Source organism: Condylostylus longicornis, unplaced genomic scaffold (assembly GCF_029603195.1).
Source record: "Condylostylus longicornis isolate FDR11 unplaced genomic scaffold, ASM2960319v2 ptg000003l, whole genome shotgun sequence".
NCBI classification, from domain to species: domain Eukaryota; kingdom Metazoa; phylum Arthropoda; class Insecta; order Diptera; family Dolichopodidae; genus Condylostylus; species Condylostylus longicornis.
The window spans coordinates 1,664,835-1,692,581 of NW_026577972.1; the positions used below are offsets into that span (position 1 = coordinate 1,664,835).

The window sequence follows — 27,747 nt, forward strand, 5'->3', positions numbered from 1 at the left end:
TAAAAATGAAAATAAGAAGGCTTAACTCTTTTAGCTAAAGGAATTTTTTGTATACAAATACTGGTGAGTATAGGTGCGTAAATTTACATCGCATATTTGTGTCGTAACCCAACCCTGAAGATGATCAAAAGCTCAAAATCAAAAGTACATTATTTGGTAGCAATGACAACACAGTGTAATTGCCAGTATTGCTTGAAACGTTTGAAATTTGCATTAGTCTTATGACAGTTCTTGATTCTAATTTGTTCTTCCAAGTTTAATTCAAATTAGTCTAACAATATTATTAAAAAAAAAATTTTATTGTACAAATTCTTGAATTGTGTAAAAATTCTTCAAATTAATTTATTGTCATAAATAATACGATCCAAATTATCCAAAAAAACAGGTAAAAATTTGGTATATATGTATATCAGTATATACATATATGCGTAAGTATGTATTCTCTATGCAATAGCTGTACAAATTATGTCGTTAAATATTGATTGCATAACAGATTAAATGCATTTTTTTTCCTTATAATTTTTAGCAAATTCATCATTAAGTGTATGAAGAAAGTGTCAAAAGAATCCACTTTAAGCTTGGTGACCTTATAAATTAGATAGGTATGCACATTTAAGCAAACTGGATTATAAAGATACACTTGGTTACTCCTTTATTCAATTGGTTTCAAATGAAATTTACCATAAAAATACGCAGGTTCTAAGTTAAAAAGTACACAGGTTCTTTGTCAAAGTTGTAATTTAAAGTAGAGAATATAAAAATTATCATTGAAAGTAGTATTCCGGTTTAACGAGACAAGGAAAAACCATATTCTGTACTAATTGATGCTATTGCTATTGGATTAGCAACATACAATCATTTATGTACTAGTAAAATTTTTCAAATCTTTTATGTTGAAAAAGTTTTATATTTTAAAATCGGTGATGTTTTAATTTTTAGTTTTAGCATTTTCATTGTAGAAAAAATAACTGATTTTTGTTTTGTTTACATAATTTCTTCTAGGTAAGGAAGAGTATTAAAAATTCTTACCTGCGTGTACACATTGAATTGATTATTCTGAAAACATACATATTTGGCTACTTAGAATCAAACTACTTGTTTCAACTTTTAAAATGGATATAATAATAACAGTACATTTAGATCTAAAATGTAATGAAAATGTAAGTAATCTTAATTGAGATTGATAATAACTTTGTTCTTTATTTGTTTGAAGATTGGTTTGACGATCGGACCGGTACTTTATACCTAAGGCCTGATACTATTATTGAGTTAACATTTTTGTGATAAATGAATACGTTAAATCTATCTACTTATTTAAATTTGGTAAAAATTTATATAAATTTCTTTATGTAATTATATTTATAAAAGACAAAATCAGCATTTCAAAATCTGTAAACCAAGTTAGTACATAAATTCCTTTATGAAAAATTTACTGGGTGGAGGTGGTGTCATCATACTATTTAGCATGTATTGTATAATCTATTACAAATCTATATATATAAATTCAGTTTGTACAAATTTCAGTACTCATAATAATGTGCAATTTTCCAATTATAAAATAACATGATTTCATTTGTCTAATTATTATTATTAAGGCTGTGTGTTTTTGAAAATGCAGTTCTTAAGGCTAGAACTGCAAAGCTTTAAAAGCTTTACATTGAATTTGTACATGAAGTTTTGAAAGTTTTGCAGTCCTAACCTTAAGAACTGCATTTTCAAAAAACCATTTTTTAAAATTATTAATATAATCGCTATCTTACTATGTATGTACTTTTAATGCAAATTCAGCATACATACTTTACTTCTAATTTAAAATAACATAATTTTTTCTAAACTATTATTTTATATTGTAATGACAGTGTTAAATTAAAATTGAATTTTATGTTTAATTTAGTTTTATTTAAATAAAATACATATCCATAAACGTTTATGTATATATATATATATGTGCATGTATTTGTTTTTGTGTATATATGTAACAATATGTATAAATTTGTGTATATATACATATGTATATATGTACATATGTATATATATACATATGCATATATAGACAAAACTCTGAATTAGAATAATTTTTATTTCTGGTTTAAAAAATGCAAATATGGTTTAAAAAAAAACTTAATAATTTGCTGAGTCTTAACTCACATATCACAAGCGCATTTAATTTTTAATTTTTGATTTTGTTAGTTATTTAAATTTTTAACTTGTTTATAATAATAAATAATACGTACCAACATGTGATTTATATTAACATTTTAATTCCTTTCAATAAATTTTGTTTGAAAATTTAATTAAATAACACAATCTTTTTTAAGCTTTTATTTTATATTGTAATAACAGTGTTAAATTAAAATTGAATTTTATGTTTAATTTAGTTTTATTTAAATAAAATACATATACATATAGGTATATGTATATATATGTATAGTATGTATTTTTATTTGTATTTGTTTTTGTATATGTGTATATATGTAACAAGATGTACAAAGTTGTATATATATACATATATGTATATATACATATATATATATATATATATATATATATATATATATATATATATATATATATATATATATATATATATATATATATATATATATATATATGTATATATATATACATATATATATATATATATACATATGTATATATATACAAAACTCTGAATTAGAATAATTTTTATTTCTATGGTTTAAAAAATGCAAATATGGTTAAAAAAAAAACTCAATAATTTGCTGAGTCTTTACTCACATATCACAAGCGCATTAATTAACTCGCATATCACAAGCGCATTTATTTCTGATGATTTCCCGGAATTTAATTTTTAATTTTTGATTTTGTTAGTTATTTAATTTTTGCACTTGTTTTATAATAATAAATAATACGTACCAACATGTGATTTATATTAACATTTTAATTCCTTTTAATAAATTTTGTTTGAAAATTTAATTATTGTGATTAATTTATGTTTATATCATTAACTATGCTATGATCTAGACTAGATCATAAAATTATGAAAAAAAATGCTTGGGTAAGTTTAAAGAAAATCTGGAAATTCAGAAAAATATGAAAGTATGTACTTAATTTTCATGGCATTTCACAAAAATTAAATGGAATGTATTCTATTTAACGCAATTACTTAAATATTTTTAAAAATTCAATAATTATCTTATATCTTGCAATTATTTTTGTATTTTTATTACAGTATAAAAAATTTTTTACAGAAAGCGAATTGTTTTTATTGTAAGTTAAAAGTAACGCTAACTTAGACCCTTATTATGATCAGCGAAGTAATTGAAATTTTTGGTATAATAATTAGCGAATTCGCTTAATTTTAGGCGAATGAGCATTCAAATTCGTCGAATGAAAATTCTGTGCGACAAGCTTGGCAAATTTTTTTTTTTAATTGGATTGGGTTGAGTGTTTTTTTTTATTGGAAATTATAGCCAAAGTATATCTATCTAATAATAAGTAATTCGGCTCGTTCCATTCCGTTAGTTTTCGTTTGCATCTTGCTTCCAAATTCTTAAAATATTCCACTTTTTTTTAGAAATAGATGGTAATAAGAGTTGTGTAGGGAAGAAAGAAACAAAATATTGTAAACAAACGAGTGTGTCAAAAAAATCGAACTGAAATAAAATTAAATTAAGTTAGGTAAAAATTTTGTTATTTTTATTTTGATAATAACAAAATTTATTTTTCATTTTATAAAAATTCGAATGTATGAAAGCAAAATAGTTTGAAATTTCATGTATGAATGTACACATGCGTGTACCTGGTGCAGTAGATACACAGTATCAGGTAGTGATATAGAAATAAAGTAATTTATAAAGGAAAAAAGGGTGTATGCATACTGATTAATACTTTATGAAATATAATTATTACCGATTCATGGGAAAGATGTTCTAAATTTATTAAGATTGAAATAAAAATAAAAAATTTAAAGATAATTTATTTATTAATAATTATTAATTACAAATGCTTAACACTAAATATTTAAAATATTTTCAAAAGTACATATTTTCATCCCCACATCTTTTGGCAACAGTTTTAGAAAAGAAATTTTCGTACCGGCTTTTTTTCATCCCAAACACTTCAAATAATGTTTACCCACTTTTATAAAAAAAATTTTTTTTTCACAACTATTTAAATTTTTTTTTTAATATTATGTCTTTTCAAAATTTATTTTTATTATTTTTCAAAATTATAATATATAAATTATAATAATTTTTTTAAACACTTTTTCGCTTTTATAATATAATACACATTTTTTGCCACCTTGTACTGGAATAAGTTACAGAAATAAAACTCCCGCCTTTAAAATTCTTAATATTTTTTCCTATTCTTTATATAGGGAAAAATAAATAACTCCCGCTTTTAAAAATACATTATAAAAAAATCTGATGTGGTCAGCACATAACCGACCGCATTGTGTATTATCTAGTTAAATGAAAGTGTTACAGAATATTATAAAAATATCTGTTAAATACTTCTTATAGTTAACATACCTAGAAAAATGTAAATTTGGCTCTTAGTAGAGTTTCGCTTTGTGCTACCCGAATTCCCTGAAATGCTCGCCAGTTAGTTTCGGTAACAACCAGAACTCAAATATCAAATTTCAAGAAATTCCATCAATTCGTTCCGTACATATGGTGAAAAATGTCAAATGTCGAGCTGAGCTTTTATATAAAATTTCAAGTAAATCGGTTGAATATTTTCTTCAAAATGTTCAAAAATGTAAAACAGACCCGCTAAAAAGTGATGTTCCGGAGGCCTGATATATACCAAAAATTGATCAATCTGTGCCATGGTGGAAATAAACTTACATATAAAATTTCATCAAAATCGATTCAGCCGAACTTGAGATAAACGCGTCCACACACAGACCGACAGGTTGCTAAAAATAGTTTATTTACACTTTTGTACTATGGAGAAGTACGTTCCCCCCGAAAACTCAATATGCAAAATCTGTTGCCATCACATAACCTACCTATTGTTTACACAATACGGTCGGTAAAAATAGGTAGACATCTATTGCGTACTCTTTCCCTCTCCCAAAAATTCTTATGTGTATAAAAATGAAAATAAGAAGGCTTAACTCTTTTAGCTAAAGGAATTTTTTGTATACAAATACTGGTGAGTATAGGTGCGTAAATTTACATCGCATATTTGTGTCGTAACCCAACCCTGAAGATGATCAAAAGCTCAAAATCAAAAGTACATTATTTGGTAGCAATGACAACACAGTGTAATTGCCAGTATTGCTTGAAACGTTTGAAATTTGCATTAGTCTTATGACAGTTCTTGATTCTAATTTGTTCTTCCAAGTTTAATTCAAATTAGTCTAACAATATTATTAAAAAAAAAATTTTATTGTACAAATTCTTGAATTGTGTAAAAATTCTTCAAATTAATTTATTGTCATAAATAATACGATCCAAATTATCCAAAAAAACAGGTAAAAATTTGGTATATATGTATATCAGTATATACATATATGCGTAAGTATGTATTCTCTATGCAATAGCTGTACAAATTATGTCGTTAAATATTGATTGCATAACAGATTAAATGCATTTTGTTTCTTTATAATTTTTAGCAAATTCATCATTAAGTGTATGAAGAAAGTGTCAAAAGAATCCACTTTAAGCTTGGTGACCTTATAAATTAGATAGGTATGCACATTTAAGCAAACTGGATTATAAAGATACACTTGGTTACTCCTTTATTCAATTGGTTTCAAATGAAATTTACCATAAAAATACGCAGGTTCTAAGTTAAAAAGTACACAGGTTCTTTGTCAAAGTTGTAATTTAAAGTAGAGAATATAAAAATTATCATTGAAAGTAGTATTCCGGTTTAACGAGACAAGGAAAAACCATATTCTGTACTAATTGATGCTATTGCTATTGGATTAGCAACATACAATCATTTATGTACTAGTAAAATTTTTCAAATCTTTTATGTTGAAAAAGTTTTATATTTTAAAATCGGTGATGTTTTAATTTTTAGTTTTAGCATTTTCATTGTAGAAAAAATAACTGATTTTTGTTTTGTTTACATAATTTCTTCTAGGTAAGGAAGAGTATTAAAAATTCTTACCTGCGTGTACACATTGAATTGATTATTCTGAAAACATACATATTTGGCTACTTAGAATCAAACTACTTGTTTCAACTTTTAAAATGGATATAATAATAACAGTACATTTAGATCTAAAATGTAATGAAAATGTAAGTAATCTTAATTGAGATTGATAATAACTTTGTTCTTTATTTGTTTGAAGATTGGTTTGACGATCGGACCGGTACTTTATACCTAAGGCCTGATACTATTATTGAGTTAACATTTTTGTGATAAATGAATACGTTAAATCTATCTACTTATTTAAATTTGGTAAAAATTTATATAAATTTCTTTATGTAATTATATTTATAAAAGACAAAATCAGCATTTCAAAATCTGTAAACCAAGTTAGTACATAAATTCCTTTATGAAAAATTTACTGGGTGGAGGTGGTGTCATCATACTATTTAGCATGTATTGTATAATCTATTACAAATCTATATATATAAATTCAGTTTGTACAAATTTCAGTACTCATAATAATGTGCAATTTTCCAATTATAAAATAACATGATTTCATTTGTCTAATTATTATTATTAAGGCTGTGTGTTTTTGAAAATGCAGTTCTTAAGGCTAGAACTGCAAAGCTTTAAAAGCTTTACATTGAATTTGTACATGAAGTTTTGAAAGTTTTGCAGTCCTAACCTTAAGAACTGCATTTTCAAAAAACCATTTTTTAAAATTATTAATATAATCGCTATCTTACTATGTATGTACTTTTAATGCAAATTCAGCATACATACTTTACTTCTAATTTAAAATAACATAATTTTTTCTAAACTATTATTTTATATTGTAATGACAGTGTTAAATTAAAATTGAATTTTATGTTTAATTTAGTTTTATTTAAATAAAATACATATCCATAAACGTTTATGTATATATATATATATGCATGTATTTGTTTTTGTGTATATATGTAACAATATGTATAAATTTGTGTATATATACATATGTATATATGTACATATGTATATATATACATATGTATATATAGACAAAACTCTGAATTAGAATAATTTTTATTTCTGGTTTAAAAAATGCAAATATGGTTTAAAAAAAAACTTAATAATTTGCTGAGTCTTAACTCACATATCACAAGCGCATTTAATTTTTAATTTTTGATTTTGTTAGTTATTTAAATTTTTAACTTGTTTATAATAATAAATAATACGTACCAACATGTGATTTATATTAACATTTTAATTCCTTTCAATAAATTTTGTTTGAAAATTTAATTAAATAACACAATCTTTTTTAAGCTTTTATTTTATATTGTAATAACAGTGTTAAATTAAAATTGAATTTTATGTTTAATTTAGTTTTATTTAAATAAAATACATATACATATAGGTATATGTATATATATGTATAGTATGTATTTTTATTTGTATTTGTTTTTGTATATGTGTATATATGTAACAAGATGTACAAAGTTGTATATATACATATATGTATATATACATATATATATATATATATATATATATATATATATATGTATATATATACATATGTATATATATATACATATATATATATATATATACATATGTATATATATACAAAACTCTGAATTAGAATAATTTTTATTTCTATGGTTTAAAAAATGCAAATATGGTTAAAAAAAAAACTCAATAATTTGCTGAGTCTTTACTCACATATCACAAGCGCATTAATTAACTCGCATATCACAAGCGCATTTATTTCTGATGATTTCCCGGAATTTAATTTTTAATTTTTGATTTTGTTAGTTATTTAATTTTTGCACTTGTTTTATAATAATAAATAATACGTACCAACATGTGATTTATATTAACATTTTAATTCCTTTTAATAAATTTTGTTTGAAAATTTAATTATTGTGATTAATTTATGTTTATATCATTAACTATGCTATGATCTAGACTAGATCATAAAATTATGAAAAAAAATGCTTGGGTAAGTTTAAAGAAAATCTGGAAATTCAGAAAAATATGAAAGTATGTACTTAATTTTCATGGCATTTCACAAAAATTAAATGGAATGTATTCTATTTAACGCAATTACTTAAATATTTTTAAAAATTCAATAATTATCTTATATCTTGCAATTATTTTTGTATTTTTATTACAGTATAAAAAATTTTTTACAGAAAGCGAATTGTTTTTATTGTAAGTTAAAAGTAACGCTAACTTAGACCCTTATTATGATCAGCGAAGTAATTGAAATTTTTGGTATAATAATTAGCGAATTCGCTTAATTTTAGGCGAATGAGCATTCAAATTCGTCGAATGAAAATTCTGTGCGACAAGCTTGGCAAATTTTTTTTTTTAATTGGATTGGGTTGAGTGTTTTTTTTTATTGGAAATTATAGCCAAAGTATATCTATCTAATAATAAGTAATTCGGCTCGTTCCATTCCGTTAGTTTTCGTTTGCATCTTGCTTCCAAATTCTTAAAATATTCCACTTTTTTTTAGAAATAGATGGTAATAAGAGTTGTGTAGGGAAGAAAGAAACAAAATATTGTAAACAAACGAGTGTGTCAAAAAAATCGAACTGAAATAAAATTAAATTAAGTTAGGTAAAAATTTTGTTATTTTTATTTTGATAATAACAAAATTTATTTTTCATTTTATAAAAATTCGAATGTATGAAAGCAAAATAGTTTGAAATTTCATGTATGAATGTACACATGCGTGTACCTGGTGCAGTAGATACACAGTATCAGGTAGTGATATAGAAATAAAGTAATTTATAAAGGAAAAAAGGGTGTATGCATACTGATTAATACTTTATGAAATATAATTATTACCGATTCATGGGAAAGATGTTCTAAATTTATTAAGATTGAAATAAAAATAAAAAATTTAAAGATAATTTATTTATTAATAATTATTAATTACAAATGCTTAACACTAAATATTTAAAATATTTTCAAAAGTACATATTTTCATCCCCACATCTTTTGGCAACAGTTTTAGAAAAGAAATTTTCGTACCGGCTTTTTTTCATCCCAAACACTTCAAATAATGTTTACCCACTTTTATAAAAAAAATTTTTTTTTCACAACTATTTAAATTTTTTTTTTAATATTATGTCTTTTCAAAATTTATTTTTATTATTTTTCAAAATTATAATATATAAATTATAATAATTTTTTTAAACACTTTTTCGCTTTTATAATATAATACACATTTTTTGCCACCTTGTACTGGAATAAGTTACAGAAATAAAACTCCCGCCTTTAAAATTCTTAATATTTTTTCCTATTCTTTATATAGGGAAAAATAAATAACTCCCGCTTTTAAAAATACATTATAAAAAAATCTGATGTGGTCAGCACATAACCGACCGCATTGTGTATTATCTAGTTAAATGAAAGTGTTACAGAATATTATAAAAATATCTGTTAAATACTTCTTATAGTTAACATACCTAGAAAAATGTAAATTTGGCTCTTAGTAGAGTTTCGCTTTGTGCTACCCGAATTCCCTGAAATGCTCGCCAGTTAGTTTCGGTAACAACCAGAACTCAAATATCAAATTTCAAGAAATTCCATCAATTCGTTCCGTACATATGGTGAAAAATGTCAAATGTCGAGCTGAGCTTTTATATAAAATTTCAAGTAAATCGGTTGAATATTTTCTTCAAAATGTTCAAAAATGTAAAACAGGCCCGCTAAAAAGTGATGTTCCGGAGGCCTGATATATACCAAAAATTGATCAATCTGTGCCATGGTGAAAATAAACTTACATATAAAATTTCATCAAAATCGATTCAGCCGAACTTGAGATAAATGCGTCCACACACAGACCGACAGGTTGCTAAAAATAGTTTATTTACACTATCCTACTATGGAGAAGTTCCCAGCGAAAACTCGATATGCAAAAATTGTTGCCATCACATGACCTACCTATTGTTTACACAATACGGTCGGTAAAAATAAGTAGACATCTATTGCGTACTCTTTCCCTCTCCCAAAAATTCTTATGTGTATAAAAATGAAAATAAGAAGGCTTAACTCTTTTAGCTAATGGAATTTTTTTATACAAATACTGGTGAGCATTGCATTAGTGTGATGTAAACGGAGAGTCGAATTACTTATTAATAGACATACTTTGATTATAGCATTTATAGTGATATAATGGAAAAATCTAAACTATGTATCTGTAAAGTAAGTTCACAGAATTCTACAAATTATTGTAAAAAATATTGATTGTTGAATATTAATTTAATTAAGAAAAAACGAACCAAAAGCAATTCGAGCATTTAATAAAATTAATGAAGATCAATCCCGACATTGCTAAGGAGAAAGGAAAATTCATTTGTTTTTGCAAAAAAGCAAAAACAATGTACATATGTGTAGTGTTAATCTTATTATTTTCGGTAGGTATGCTAATGTCTTGCGGTAGCAACATTTTGGATTTGACTAATGAAAACATTCGCCGATCATAATATAAAATATCATTTTCAATTCGACTCGCCTAAATATTTTAGTTCGATTATCTCCTGCCGTAATATATCGTGTTTAATTCAATTTAGATTAAACAAATTTTCTTCCATAATCCCTTAAATATGTTGTTTGCCAAACTGTTCGTACAGTGAAAAAATTTTGCATTTTCAAAAATTATCAAATTTTAAATTAGAATTTAAATTTGTATTCATTAGATTTTAACTTTTAATTATTGTCTTAATTATTGTTATAGTGCTTTTGTAATTTTATAATTATTATAAAAAACGCGTCGTTTCAGCCCTATATAGAAACGAACATAATAGAAACATTATAAAGAAACTTGTATAAGCTTTTAAGTACCAAGTTCCTGATGTGGTAAGGTAAATCAATGAATTAGGTTCACTTAATATGATAAAGTATTTCCTAATATATCTAAAATCACATACTTTAACATAAAAAAATACGCATATGCAATAATTTTTATGAATTAAGAAGCGTATTAATTTAACTAATTTAGTAAACACATGAAAAATATATGGATATATATGCGATTATATAAAAAGTATGCATGGAGACATATCATATATAATTAACAATTTGTTAATATTAAATCTACATTTTCTCAAATTTGAAAAAATACATAAAAATCAATTCAATACTTCGAAAAAAAAAATTGCAATATTTTTTTCGCAGTATGGCATTTATTGAAAATTTTAAAAAAATGAGCGGAGCCTGGTCGTTTTTTTTAAATCAATTTTGTAATATTTTAATAACTTTAAGAATGTAAGCACTAGTATAGTAGAAAAAATTGAATTTGCACAATAAAATAAAAATTTTTATTTCACATAGCCTATACTTTGAAATTAATATTGTAGTTTAGTTTTTGCATTGTAACCCGGCTTACTTCTAAGATCATTTAATGTCAGTCTTTGTATTAAGTACTAAAACTCTTACTCCTACCATTGTCTACGTTTTTATTGTAATTTTTCATTTTAACATATTTAATTCTCCATTATTGCAACTGATAGTTTGCTTTTCGCAAATTCTTTAACGTCAAAATTTTTTTTTCAGTCTGCAAACTGTCTGACGTATAAAACTTTTACGGACAGAAATGTAGTAAACTTTTTACCCGTAATTGACTTTGAATTTTGATCATTCGTAAACGTCAAAACAAAAAAAAAGATTTTTTTTAGATTTAAAATAATTTTATACTTACATATTAAAAATTAACAAAAAAATATTTTTTATATTATTTTTAACGTAATGATAGTCACTCAATACATCAAATTTATTTACTGAATAACTACGTCAGACTGTGACGTTTAAGAATTTACCATTACTTTATGTCTTATGACATGTATAAGTGAAATATACATGATCGCATATTTGTGTCGCAACCCAACCCTGAAGATGTTCAAAAGCTCAAAATCAGAAGTACATTATTTGGTAGCAATGACAACACAGTGTAATTGCCAGTATTGTTTAAAACGTTTGAAATTTGCATTATTCTTATGACAGTTCGGGATTCTAATTTGTTCTTCCAAGTTTAATTCAAATTAGTCTAACAATATCATTAAAAAAAAGAATTTTATTGTACAAATTCTTGAATTGTGTAAAAATTCTTCAAAATTAATTTATCGTCATAAATAATACAATCCAAACTATCCAAACAAACAGGTAAAAATTTGGTATATATGTATATCAGTATATACATATATGCGTAAGTATGTATTCTCTATGCAATAGCTGTACAAATTATGTCGTTAAATATTGATTGCATAACAGATTAAATGCATTTTTTTTCCTTATAATTTTTAGCAAATTCATCATTAAGTGTATGAAGAAAGTGTCAAAAGAATCCACTTTAAGCTTGGTGGCCTTATAAATTAGATAGGTATGCACATTTAGGCAAACTGGATTATAAAGATACACTTGGTTACTCCTTTATTCAATATTCAATTGGTTTCGAATGAAATTTATCATAAAAATACGCAGGTTCTAAGTTAAAAAGTACACAGGTTCTTTGTTAAAGTTGTAATTTAAAGTAGAGAATATAAAAATTATCATTGAAAGTAGTATTCCGGTTTAACGAGACAAGGAAAAACCATATTCTGTACTAATTGATGCTATTGCTATTGGATTAGCAACATACAATCATTTATGTACTAGTAAAATTTTTCAAATCTTTTATGTTGAAAAAGTTTTATATTTTAAAATCGGTGATATTTTAATTTAGTTTTAGCATTTTCATTATAGAAAGAATAACTGATTTTTGTTTTGTTTATATAATTTCTTCTTCTAGGTAAGGAAGAGTATTAAAAATTCTTACCTGCGTGTACACATTGAATTGATTATTCTAAAAACATACATATTTGGCTACTTAGAATCAAACTACTTGTTTCAACTTTTAAAATGGAAATAAAAATAACAGTAAATCTTGATCTAAGATGTAATGAAAATGTAAGTAATCTTAATTGAGATTGATAATAACTTTGTTCTTTATATGTTTGAAGATTGGTTTGACGATCGGACCGGTACTTTATACCTAAGACCTGACTATTTTATTGAGTTAAGATTTCGTAGATAAATGAATACGTTAAATCTATCTACTTATTTAAATTTGGTAAAAATTTATATAAATTTCTTTATGTAATTATATTTATAAAAGTCAAAATCAGCATTTCAAGATCTGTAAACCAGGTTAGTACATAAATTCCTTTATGAAAAATTTACTGGGTGGAGGTGGTGTCATCATACTATTTAGCATGTATTGTATAATCTATTACAAATCTATATATATAAATTCAGTTTGTACAAATTTCAGTACTCATAATAATGTGCAATTTTCCAATTATAAAATAACATGATTTCATTTGTCTAATTATTATTATTAAGGCTGGGTGTTTTTGAAAATGCAGTTCTTAAGGCTAGAACTGCAAAGCTTTAAAAGCTTTACATTGAATTTGTACATGAAGTTTTGAAAGTTTTGCAGTCCTAACCTTAAGAACTGCATTTTCAAAAAACCATTTTAAAATTACTAATATAATCGCTATCTTACTATGTATGTACTTTTAATGCAAATTCAACATACATACTTTACTTCTAATTTAAAATAACATAATCTTTTCTAAACTATTATTTTATATATATATATATATAATTTAAAATAACATAATCTTTTCTAAGCTATTATTTTATATTGTAATGACAGTGTTAAATTAAAATTGAATTTTATGTTTAATTTAGTTTTATTTAAATAAAATACATATACATAAACGTATATGGATATATATGTATATGCATGTATTTGGATTTGTATTTGTTTTTGTTTTTGTGTATATATGTAACAATATGTATAAATGTATAAATTTGTATATATATATACATATGGATACAAAACTATGAATTAGAATAATTTTTATTTCTAACTGCTGTAAAAACAAGAAATATGGTTTAAAAAAAACTCAATAATTTGCTGAGTCTTAACTCACATATCACAAGTGGATTAATTTCCGCCACAATTTTGAGCTCCGTGATTTAAGATTCGAAAAATGCTATTTTCAATGATTTTCCGGAATTTAATTTTTAATTTTTGATTTTGCTAGTTATTTAAATTTTGCACTTGTTTTATAATAATAAATAATACGTACCAACATGTGATTTATATTAACATTTCAATTCCTTTCAATAAATTTGGTTTGAAAATTTAATTAAATAACATAATCTTTTTTAAGTTATTATTTTATATTGTAATGACAGTGTTAAAATAAAATTGAATTTTATGTTTAATTTAGTTTTATTTAAATAAAATAGATATACATAAAGGTATATATATATATATATATATGTATAGTATGTATTTTTATTTGTATTTGTTTTTATATATGTGTATACATGTAACAATATGTATAAAGTTGTATATATATACATATGTATATATATACAAAACTCTGAATTAGAATAATTTTTATTTCTATGGTTTAAAAAATGCAAATATGGTTTAAAAAAAAACTCAATAATTTGCTGAGTCTTTACTCACATATCACAAGCGCATTAAATAACTCACATATCACAAGCGCATTTATTTCCGATGATTTCCCGAAATTTAATTTTTAATTTTTGATTTTGTTAGTTATTTAAATTTTGCACTTGTTTTATAATAATAAATAATACATACCAACATGTGATTTATATTAACATTTTAATTCCCTTCAATAAATTTTGTTTGAAAATTTAATTATTGTGATTAATTTATGTTTATATCATTAACTATGCTATGATCTAGATTAGATCATAAAATTATGAAAAAAAAATGCTTGGGTAAGTTTAAAGAAACTATGTACTTAATTTTCATGGAATTTAAAAAAAATGAATGGAATGTATTCTATTTAACGCAATTACTTAGATATTTCTAAAAAATTTTATCATCATCTTATATCTTGTTATTATTTTTGTATTTTTATTACAGTATAAAACTTTTTACAGAAAGCGAATTGTTTTTATTGTAAGTAAAAAGTAACGCTAACGTAGACCCTTATTATGATCGGCGAAGTGATTGAAATTTTTGGTATTATAATTAGCGAATTCGCTTAATTTTAGGCGAATGTGCATTCAAATTCGTCGAATGAAAATTCTGACAAGCTTGGCAAATGTTTTTTTTTTTTTAATTGGATTGAGTGTTTTTTTTTTAATTGGATGTTATAACATTCGTTTTCCTTATTGTTCATATAAAATTTTAAGACTAAATGGTTAACAATAATATAATGAAAATAAAGATGGCCCTATCTACTGCCGTAAAAAAGCAAGTGACGAAGTGCCATTTATACAAATCTATATTTAATTAATTCATCAATATATTTGTAGTGGGGATAACCAACTAAGGTAAAAAAATAATTTAAAAATCCTAAATTTAGAAAGATAAATGATATATAAAAAATTACAAAAATTTATAATTTACTTGTTAAAATATAAAAATACAATTTATAATTTCAAATAACTTATACATTTCAAAAGTTATATAAGTTATTAACACAATAAATTTCAATCAAATCTTATTCAAATATAAATCATTGGAATCATTGGATTGTGTATCAAACAAATTTAGTTCAATAAAAGCTCAATTCCTTTGTGGTCGAAAATAACTAACCATTTTTTAAGAGTCCTTGCAAAAACTGGAAAAGTTCGAACTCTTCTGAGATTCAATGGCAATAAATTGAATACTTTTGGCGGAATTGAGATATTGAAATGAGAAAAATGACAAAGTCTAGCTCTTGAAACAACTGCCATATTCATATTATTAATTTTTAAGTTATAACCAGAATAAAACCTTTGCACCAAGTAGCCAGACCGCATAAAGAAGGCTTTTAAAGATTTATAAAAATAAAGGTACCGAAGCGGTAGAACATTTAAGTTCCTAAACAATGGAAAACTAGGTACAAATCTATTTTTCCTCAGCAAGACCCTAATACAATGCTTCTGGGCAATCAAAATAGAGCAAATCAAAATATACAAATCTTATTAAAATAGGATCCGCCCCAACAAACAATAGCCTATTGAAGTTTAGAATTAAAAAGTGCAAAATAGGCCATTCTCGAAACATTTATAGAACAGTACCAACTTAGATGAAAAATGTTTCTTAGTTAAATAACTTGACTGTTTTGACCAATTCATCCTATAATCAATATGAATACCCAAATAAAATATCACAAATAAAAACACTGTTATAGGAGTGCAAATGAATAGGAAATTTACAACAGTTGGATGAATGATAAAATAAGCTACAGTCGGTGATAGAGCTCTGTGTTAAGTTAAATATGATACATTTAGTTTTGTAAAGTGTAAAATTTTATTAAAGCTGCAGCATTTCCTCTAAAATTCTGATTTAGCAAAGAATTAATAAATATAAGAAACCAATCAAACACAAATCCAGCATTATATATTTTCTCCAGTAAAAGATCATGTGAAACAGTGTCGAATGCTTTGGTTATATCAATAAACAGAGCTGCACAGGAATAGTTATCATTTATGCCTTCATAGATTTCACTGCAAAATTTTAATAACACATCCTCTGTACTTAACTTATGGCGAAACCCAAATTGGGAATTATTAAAAAAATTAGTTTTATCTAGAAATTTAACCATCCTTGATTTCATGCCTTTCTCAAAAACTTTTGGAAATAGTGGGTAAAAGCGAAATTGGTCTATAATTATTTGGATTATCTGAATCACCTTTTTTAAAAAGAGGAAAAACCTCAGCAATTTTGGGGTCACTTGAGAAAATTCCATTAAAAACACTTAAGTCGAAATGAGAAAAGGAATTTCTTTCAACAAAGTATTTGAAAATGAACCAGTTGAAACAGAATCCGAATTTTTTAACCCCCTAATAATTTTATAAATTCCTGTTGGAGTAAAAGGCTCAAAACCAAAACTTACTCTTTGAAAACCATCAGATTTCAGATTTAAAATACGGGTATCAATATTATGATTATCAAAATTAGATGTCAAGTTTACACTTATGTATTCCAACAAAAAAATTATTAAAATAGTTAGCCAAAGTTTTAGGATCATTAACCAAATTATTATTAATACTCAAGCAAATATCTGATTTTATACAATCATTATTTAGAATAGAATTTATGATTTTCCATTCCCTTCTCGGATTACCCTTAGAAGCTTCAAATTTCGTTAAATAATAATTATCCTTACAACTCTTGATTTTTGCTTTTATCGATTTACACAAATTTTTATACTTAACCAATAAACAATTCCTATTAGGATTTTTTTTTTACTTTTAGTCTTAACCAATTACGTTTTCTTAATAAAGTCAGAAGTTTATTTGACATCCAAGGTTTTAATTTCCTGGGTATTCTTTTATTAATAATATCACTAGAGAACATTATATGATAACTTAAAGTTTCATAAAAACGTAAATATGCTAATGAAGGATCATCAGCAGAATATACATCATTCCAAAACTCAAATAACAACCTATTTCTCAATTTATTGTAGTCAACAACAGTTTTATATTTGAAATCAAATTTAAAATATTTACAATTAAAAGCGCAATTAGGTATAGTTAAACTTAACATACAATGATCTCTAATTCCCAAGTCTAATACATCAGCAATAAGCTCATTATTATTATTTCTGCAATTAAAGAGTTAAAACCAAAAGAAGACAATAACAAGTAAAAACGTTTCAGTCGGTATAAACCGATTGAATTATACCCTGCACCTTTCGTTATTGTGTAGCAATTACTCGAACCTGTGAAGTCATTCTATAGAAACTTCACGGATATGTCTGACCTATAATTGGACATCCGACTGCCAAGTTTCATGAATCTGACTTTATAATTTTTCCAAATATTTAAAATTAGCTTTTGGAGTTGTATGGCAAGTACCTGAACCTGTCAAATAATTCCATCAAAACTTCAGAAATATATCTGACCTATAATCGGACACACAACTGCCAAGTTTCATGGATCTGACTTTATTATTTTTCCAAATATTAAGAATAAGCTTTAAGACTTGTAGGGGAGCTACTCGAACCTGTCAAGCAATCCCATCAAAACTTTAGAAATATGTCTTACCTATAATTGGACACACGACTGCCAAGTCTCATGAATCTGACTTTATTATTTTTCCAAATTTTTAAAATAAGCTTTTAGACTTGTATGGGAGCTACTCGAACCTGTCAAGCAATTCCACTAAAACTTCAGAAATATATCTAACCTATAACTCGACACAAAACTGCCAAGTTTCATGAATCTGACTTTATTATTTTTCCAAATATTTAAAATTAGCTTCTGGAGTTGTATGGCAGGTAACCGAATCTGTCAAGCAATTCCTCTAAAACTTCACAAATATATCTGATCTATAATCGGACATCCAACTGCCAAGTTTCATGAATCTGACTTTATTATTTTCCCAAATATTTAAAATTAGCTTCTGGAGTTGTATGGCAGGTACCCGAACCTGTAAAGCAATTCCTCTAAAACTTCAGAAGTATATTTGACCCATAATTGGACACATGACTGCCAAATTTCATGAATCTGACTTTATTATTTTGCCGAATATAAAAAATTTGCTGTTGGAGTTGTATGGCAGCCACCCGAACCGGTGTAGCTATCCCATTATAATTTTTAGAGCATGTGTAGAATATAATTGGACACATGTATACAAAATTTTATATTTATAGCTTTATTAGTTTTTGAAATATTTAAAATAAACTCTTTGAGTTGTATGGCAGCTACCCGAACCCGTTGTCCGAATTAGTCCAATAACAATAGGGCTCGTCCTTGGCACAAAAGAAAAAACTTGTGAAAGTTTGGTGTCGATTGCATTATTCGTTTTTGAGTTATCGTGCGATCGGACGGACGGACGGACGGACGGACGGACGGACAGACAGACGGACATGTCTAAATCGACGCAGAATTTTACGCTGAGCAAGAATATATATATATGTCCATACCGCAGATGACTCCTTCAAGTAGTTACAAACTCCATACCAAAGTTAATATACCCTTCACGAAGTGCAAGGTATAAAAATAAATTATCATCAATATCGCGGCTTTGTCGCAAAATGTCAATTTCCCACTAAAATTAAGTTTTTAGAATTTTCCCTAGACAAAAAGTTTCTAACTCTACTAAAAATGATTACAATAGTACATTTATGTAATCTATATATACATATAAAACAATATTCAATCCCAGAAACATTGCACAAAATCTTAATGACATAAGTACATACTATCAAAATTGAAATTAAAAATGTGATAATTCCCTAAACTGCTTCTGATGTACACTGCAACACCACCTGAAGCATATGAATTGTTACATGTAGCACTAAAAGAATAGTTCGGAATCGCAAAATTATTCCTCTCATAATCATAAATCCAAATCTCGATCAAAAACACACAATTTATAATAATATAATGGAAAAATCTAAACTATGTATCTGTAAAGTAAGTTCACAGAATTCTACAAATTATTGTAAAAAATATTGATTGTTGAATATTAATTTAATTAAGAAAAAACGAACCAAAAGCAATTCGAGCATTTAATAAAATTAATGAAGATCAATCCCGACATTGCTAAGGAGAAAGGAAAATTCATTTGTTTTTGCAAAAAAGCAAAAACAATGTACATATGTGTAGTGTTAATCTTATTATTTTCGGTAGGTATGCTAATGTCTTGCGGTAGCAACATTTTGAATCTGACTAATGAAAACATTCGCCGATCATAATATAAAATATCATTTTCAATTCGACTCGCCTAAATATTTTAGTTCGATTATCTCCTGCCGTAATATATCGTGTTTAATTCAATTTAGATTAAACAAATTTTCTTCCATAATCCCTTAAGTATGTTGTTTGCCAAACTGTTCGTACAGTGAAAAAATTTTGCATTTTCAAAAATTATCAAATTTTAAATTAGAATTTAAATTTGTATTCATTAGATTTTAACTTTTAATTATTGTCTTAATTATTGTTATAGTGCTTTTGTAATTTTATAATTATTACAAAAAACGCGTCGTTTCAGCCCTATATAGAAACGAACATAATAGAAACATTATAAAGAAACTTGTATAAGCTTTTAAGTACCAAGTTCCTGATGTGGTAAGGTAAATCAATGAATTAGGTTCACTTAATATGATAAAGTATTTCCTAATATAACTAAAATCACATACTTTAACATAAAAAAATACGCATATGCAATAATTTTTATGAATTAAGAAGCATATTAATTTAACTAATTTAGTAAACACATGAAAAATATATGGATATATATGCGATTATATAAAAAGTATGCATTGTGGGAGACATTTCATATATAATTAACAATTTGTTAATATTAAATCTACATTTTCTCAAATTTGAAAAAATACATAAAAATCAATTCAATACTTCGAAAAAAAAAATTGCAATATTTTTTTCGCAGTATGGCATTTATTGAAAATCTTAAAAAAATGAGCGGAGCCTGGTCGTTTTTTTTAAATCAATTTTGTAATATTTTAATAACTTTAAGAATGTAAGCACTAGTATAGTAGAAAAAATTGAATTTGCACAATAAAATAAAAATTTTTATTTCACATAGCCTATACTTTGAAATTAATATTGTAGTTTAGTTTTTGCATGGTAACCCGGTTTACTTCTAAGATCATATAATGTCAGTCTTTGTATTAAGTACTAAAACACTTACTCCTACCATCTCCGTTTTTATTGTAATTTGTTTCTCCTACATTGTCTACGTTTTTATTGTAATTTTTCATTTTAACATATTTCATTTTCCATTATTACTTAATTGTTATTGCAACTGATAGTTTGCTTACTTTATGTCTTACGGCATGATGTGAAATGATTGATCGCATATTTGTGTCGCAACCCAACCCTGAAGATGTTCAAAAGCTCAAAATCAGAAGTACATTATTTGGTAGCAATGACAACACAGTGTAATTGCCAGTATTGTTTGAAACGTTTGAAATTTGCATTATTCTTATGACAGTTCTGAATTCTAATTTGTTCTTCCAAGTTTAATTCAAATTAGTCTAACAATATCATTAAAAAAAAGAATTTTATTGTACAAATTCTTGAATTGTGTAAAAATTCTTCAAAATTAATTTATCGTCATAAATAATACAATCCAAACTATCCAAACAAACAGGTAAAAATTTGGTATATATGTATATCAGTATATATGTACATATGTGCGTAAGTATGTATTCTCTATGCAGTAGCTGTACAAATTATGTCGTTAAATATTGATTGCATAACAGATTAAATGCATTTTTTTTCCTTATAATTTTTCTTTCCTTTTCCTTATAATTCATCATTAAGTGTATGAAGAAAGTGTCAAAAGAATCCACTTTAAGCTTGGTGGCCTTATAAATTTGATAGGTATGCACATTTAGGCAAACTGGATTATAAAGATACACTTGGTTACTCCTTTATTCAATATTCAATTGGTTTCGAATGAAATTTACCATAAAAATACGCAGGTTCTAAGTTTAAAAGTACACAGGTTCTTTGTTAAAGTTGTAATTTAAAGTAGAGAATATAAAAATTATCATTGAAAGTAGTATTCCGGTTTAACGAGACAAGGAAAAACCATATTCTGTACTAATTGATGCTATTGCTATTGGTTAAAATCGGTGATATTTTAATTTAGTTTTAGCATTTTCATTATAGAAAGAATAACTGATTTTTGTTTTGTTTATATAATTTCTTCTTCTAAGTAAGGAAGAGTATTAAAAATTCTTATCTGCGTGTACACATTGAATTGATTATTCTAAAAACATACATATTTGGCTACTTAGAATCAAACTACTTGTTTCAACTTTTAAAATGGATATAATAATAACAGTACATTTAGATCTAAAATGTAATGAAAATGTAAGTAATCTTAATTGAGATTGATAATAACTTTGTTCTTTATTTGTTTGAAGATTGGTTTGACGATCGGACCGGTACTTTATACCTAAGGCCTGATACTATTATTGAGTTAACATTTTTGTGATAAATGAATACGTTAAATCTATCTACTTATCTAAATTTGGTAAAAATTTATATAAATTTCTTTATGTAATTATATTTATAAAAGACAAAATCAGCATTTCAAAATCTGTAAACCAGGTTAGTACATAAATTCCTTTATGAAAAATTTACTGGGTGGAGGTGGTGTCATCATACTATTTAGCATGTATTGTATAATCTATTACAAATCTAAATATATAAATTCAGTTTGTACAAATTTCAGTACTCATAATAATGTGCAATTTTCCAATTATAAAATAACATGATTTCATTTGTCTAATTATTATTATTAAGGCTGGGTGTTTTTGAAAATGCAGTTCTTAAGGCTAGAACTGCAAAGCTTTAAAAGCTTTACATTGAATTTGTACATGAAGTTTTGAAAGTTTTGCAGTCCTAACCTTAAGAACTGCATTTTAAAAAAGCCATTTTTTAAAATTATTAATATAATCGCTATCTTACTATGTATGTAAGTACTTTTAATGCAAATTCAACATACATACTTTACTTCTAATTTAAAATAACATAATCTTTTCTAAACTATTATTTTATATTGTAATGACAGTGTTAAATTAAAATTGAATTTTATGTTTAATTTAGTTTTATTTAAATAAAATACATATACATAAACGTATATGTATATATATGTAAATGCATGTATTTGTTTTTGTGTATATATGTAACAATATGTATAAATGTATAAATTTGTATATATATACATATGTATCCAAAACTATGAATTAGAATAACTTTTATTTCTAACTGCTGTGAAAATAAGAAATATGGTTTAAAAAAAACTCAATAATTTGCTGAGTCTTAACTCACATATCACAAGCGCATTTATTTCCGATGATTTCCCGGAATTTAATTTTTAATTTTTGATTTTGTTAGTTATTTAAATTTTGCACTTGTTTTATAATAATAAATAATACGTACCAACATGTGATTTTATTAACATTTACGTGATCAACAATGTTAATAATAAATTAAATAATACGTGATCAACATGTGATTGATTAACATTTTAATTCCTTTCAATAAATTTGGTTTGAAAATTTAGTGATTTTTTTTAATTGGATATTAGCATTTATAGTGATATAATGGAAAAATCTAAATTATCTGTAAAGTAAGTTCATCGAATTCTACAAATTATTGTAAAAAATATTGATTGTTGAATATTAATTTAATTAAGAAAAAGCGAACCAAAAGCAATTCGAGCATTTAATAAAATTAATGAAGAAAAACCCCGACATTGCTAAGGAGATAGGAAAATTCAATTGTTTTTGCAAAAAAGCAAAAACAATGTAAATATGTGTGGTGTTAATCTTATTATTTTCGGTAGGTTTGTTGATGTCTAACGTTAGGAACTTTTTGGATCTAGCCAATATGAGCATTCGCCGATCATAATATAAAATATCATTTTTAATTCGCCTAGTCCATTCGACTCGCCATAACATTTTAGTTCGATTATCTCTTGCCGTAACATATCGTGTTGAATTCAATTTAGATTAAACAAATTTTCTTCCATGATACCTTAAAAATGTTGTTTGCCAAACTGTTTGTAGTTAAGGTAAATCAATGAATTAGGTTCACTTAATATGATAAAGTATTTCCTAATATGGAAGAAAATTTCCTAATATGGAGGAAACCACCTGACCATTGGTGCAGTGGTTATGGTACCGGCCCTTTAACCGAAGGATCTCGTGTTCAAACCCCGGTCAGGTCACTATATAATTGTATTCAATATTATATAACTTAATATGCAATACTAAAAAATATTACACCAGTAATTTTCAAATATTCATAATATTCGATACTAAAGACTAAGAAAACTAAACAGTAATTATTAATAAACTGAAATAATTTATATAAATAAAAACAACGGTAGCTAACTCTCTATGACTATAGAAACTAGTGCATGATAGATATCATGCACTAGCCCTATACTCCTCCTAGGAGTGAAGAAGGAAAAAAAAAAAAAATTTCCTAATATGACTTAAATCACATACTTTTAACATAAAAAAATACGCATATGCAATAATTTTTATGAATTAAGAAGCATATTAATTTAACTAATTTAGTAAACACATGAAAAATATAGGAATATATATGCGATTATATAAAAAGTATGCATTGTGGGAGACATTTCATATATAATTAACAATTTGTTAATATTAAATCTACATTTTCTCAAATTTGAAAAAATACATAAAAATCAATTTAATACTTCGAAAAAAAAAATTGCAATATTTTTTTCGTAGTGTGGCATTTATTGAAAACCTTAAAAAAATTAGCGGAGCCTGGTAGTTTTTTTTAAATCAATTTTGTAATATTTTAATTAACTTTAAGAATGTTAGCACTAGTAAAGTAGAAAAAATTGAATTTGCACAATAAAATAAAAATTTTTATTTCACATAGCCTATACGAGTACTTCGAAATTAATATTGCAGTTTAGTTTTTGCATGGTAACCCTGCTTACTTCTAAGATCATTTAATGTCAGTCTTTGTATTAAGTACTTAAACTCCTACTCCTACCATTGTCTACGTTTTTATTGTAATTTTTCATTTTAACATATTTCATTCTCCATTATTGCTTAATTGTTATTGCAACTGATAGTTTGCTTACTTTATGTCTTATGGCATGATTAGTGTGAAATGATTGATCTAAGATTCTAATTCTAACCAAACCTTTGTGATAATAATACAAACTAACAGTGATTTTTCGAAATAGTAATTTGCTATACTAATAAAATTGTTTAGCATAAAAACAAAAAAAAAAAATTAATAAAAAATAGCATTCAATAAGTTGTTAAAATAATTAGTTGTGATTATAGTTTTGGTATTATAATTATACTGTTGCATAACTTACAGGGTGATGAAAATTGAAACTAAATCCCAAAATTAAGCTTAATTTATAAATAATTCGAAAAAAGTAACTCTATAGATTGTGGTAAAAAGTTCTCCTTTTCCAACGGATTGTTGAAGACAGGAGAGTATAACTTCATGGCGACGTATTATTTACATATTTATTTATTTATTTATTTATTTATTTATGTTTAGCTCAAACATTTTACATAACTTAAAATTAAAGAATGAATATACAGATACATATTTTTTTAGACAGAACAAATTTTTGACTTAAAAATTAAATTTAAAAATTATACAAAATAAAACTTAGTAATAATATTCCATTAAATATGAATATAGACAGAAAAGCTAAAACAAGAATTTGTTAAAATAAAGCAAAGGGTTGTACTTAACTATAAGTAAATAGAAGCTTTTTCATCGTGTCTTTCTTCAGTGAAAAGTCAAGTCTGTGTTTGTGTTTGTTGCATAAACGCAGCATTCTGCTGACAGGTTCATGTTTCCCATTATTAGTCCTATGAAAAGGAACCATGAAAAGATCCGGAGAACGAGACCTTAGGTTGGAATTAAACACAATTTTATTTAAAATGTCGGGGGAGATTAGGTCAGTTTTCATAAGCTGAAAAATGAATAACAAATCCGCGACGTCACGTCTTTTACCCAGTGTGGGTAGGTCAATTAATTTGAGTCTGTGCTCGTAAGGTGGAAGAATGATGGGATTCTCCCAAGGAAGAAGGCGCAGTGCGAACCTCAAAAAATTTTTTTGAATAGACTCAATCCTATTAATATGTATATCATAATAGGGTGACCATACTTGTGAAGCATATTCAAGATGAGGACGGATCAGGCATGTGTAGAGTGATTTTAAGACATAAGGATCATTAAACTCCTTTGACCAGCGTTGAATGAAACCCAACATCGAGCTTGATCTGCATATGATATGATTATAGTGGTTTATAAATGATAACTTGCTATCGAAGCAAACACCCAGGTGTATTATTGAATCAACTCGACTAAGAGCTTGGCCATTCAAAGTATAGTTTGTAAAAACTGGCCGTTTTTGCCTAGAGTAACACATTTGTGCACATTTACTTACATTGATTTTTAGGTTGTTACTTGAGCACCAGCCGTAGAATCGGTTAAGATCATTCTAAAGACACAACGCATCATTTGTAGGGCTTATTTTTTTTAAAATTTTCATGTCATCAGCATATATTAATACCTCACTGTGCGTTAGCATCGAAACAACATCATTAATTGAAATTATGAACAGCAATGGACCTAAGTGACTACCCTGGGGTACACCAGAATTAGACGAAAAAGGCGAGGAAATTGCTGAACGAAAGAGGACTCTGTAAGTCCTGCCGGAGAGATATGACTTTATCCATGCTAAGAAGTTTTCAGGGAATCCTAAGAGTTTCAATTTTAAAATAATAATTTCATGTGGTAGTATGTCAAAGGCTTTGCAAAAGTCTGTGTAAATCACGTCCGTCTGATACCCATTTTCCATATTATTTGAGAAAACTGTCGTGGCTTCCACTAGATTAGTCATCGTTGATTTCTTTTTCAAGAAGCCAAGCTGACGCGCACTAATGAATGGCATACAATGAAAATAAATATTGTCATATACCATCAACTCAAAAACCTTAATAATTGCCGACAGTTTGGCTATAGGACGATAGTTTGACGATTTTTATTGTTTTTCTTATGGATTGGCCTAATGAAAGCTTCCTTCCACACGGACGGGAAAATACCCGAAGAATAAGACTTATTAAAAATTAAGGTTAAGATGGGCGCCAGGGAAGAGTAGCACCTGCTTAAAATAATCGCAGGAACTCCATCTAGTCCAGGAGAAAGACTACAACCCAAATTAGAAAGATATTTTTCAACCGCAAAAGAGTTCGTGACAAAATTTGTAAAGGTAGTTTTAGGATAGTTCTCAATGTGCCGAAAGTTGTCGACATTTAATTGAAAAGATGAAAAAGAGTAAGATTCGGCGAAAAAGTTACGATAAAATTCAGAAATATTTTGGGAATTATTACTTGTATTCCCGTCAAATTTCAAGAAGGTTGGATAACTTTCACTTTTCCTCTTATGGTTTATGAACTTCCAAAAGACTTTGGGATTACGTATTAGGTTATCCGAAGTTTTATAGATATAGTAGTCGTAACGTTGTTTTGCTGCTAATTTAAATTGATCATACGACAATCGGCAATTATCATAGTCCCTGTCGCCTTTAGTGGAGAGATATTTGCGCCACAGCTTATTCTTTTTGTTGCGAAGTACAGATACTTATAAGACGTATGTATAATACAAAATTTAAAACTTTTAATAATATATTTGGTCTAGGAATTAGTTTCTTCAATTTTTTTGCACAAAAATGCTATTTATTTTCAAAGAAAAAAGGACAATCACATTAATTAAAATATTGCCCATTGCTAGTCAATACTTTTCCTCACCTTTCAGGCAATTTTCGAATTCCGTGTCGAAAGAACTCCTCATCTTTTGAAGGAATCCAGTCAACTACCCATATTTCGATATCCTCAAAAGACGTGAACCGCTGTCCAATCAACTCGTTATTCATGCAATCGAACAAATAGTAGTCAGAATGGTCTATGTCTGGTGAATACAGCGGGTGGGATAACAATCCCCATCGTACATTTTGCAAATAGTTCTTGACCGGTTTTGAGACATGTGGTCGAGCGTTATCATGTTGAAAAATAATTTTATCATGTCGGTTATCCAATTCTGGGCGTTTTCCAGCAAGAGCTCGCTTCAAACGGGCCC

At 26.1% G+C, this 27,747-nt stretch overlaps 1 protein-coding gene across 9 annotated transcripts in view; it reads right to left on the reverse strand.

Annotated features, from left to right (window-relative positions):
• The window catches only part of LOC129606923 (paired box protein Pax-6), a 277,309-nt gene that overhangs the window by 142,150 nt on the left and 107,412 nt on the right, over nt 1–27,747 (reverse strand). The window lies entirely within an intron of this gene.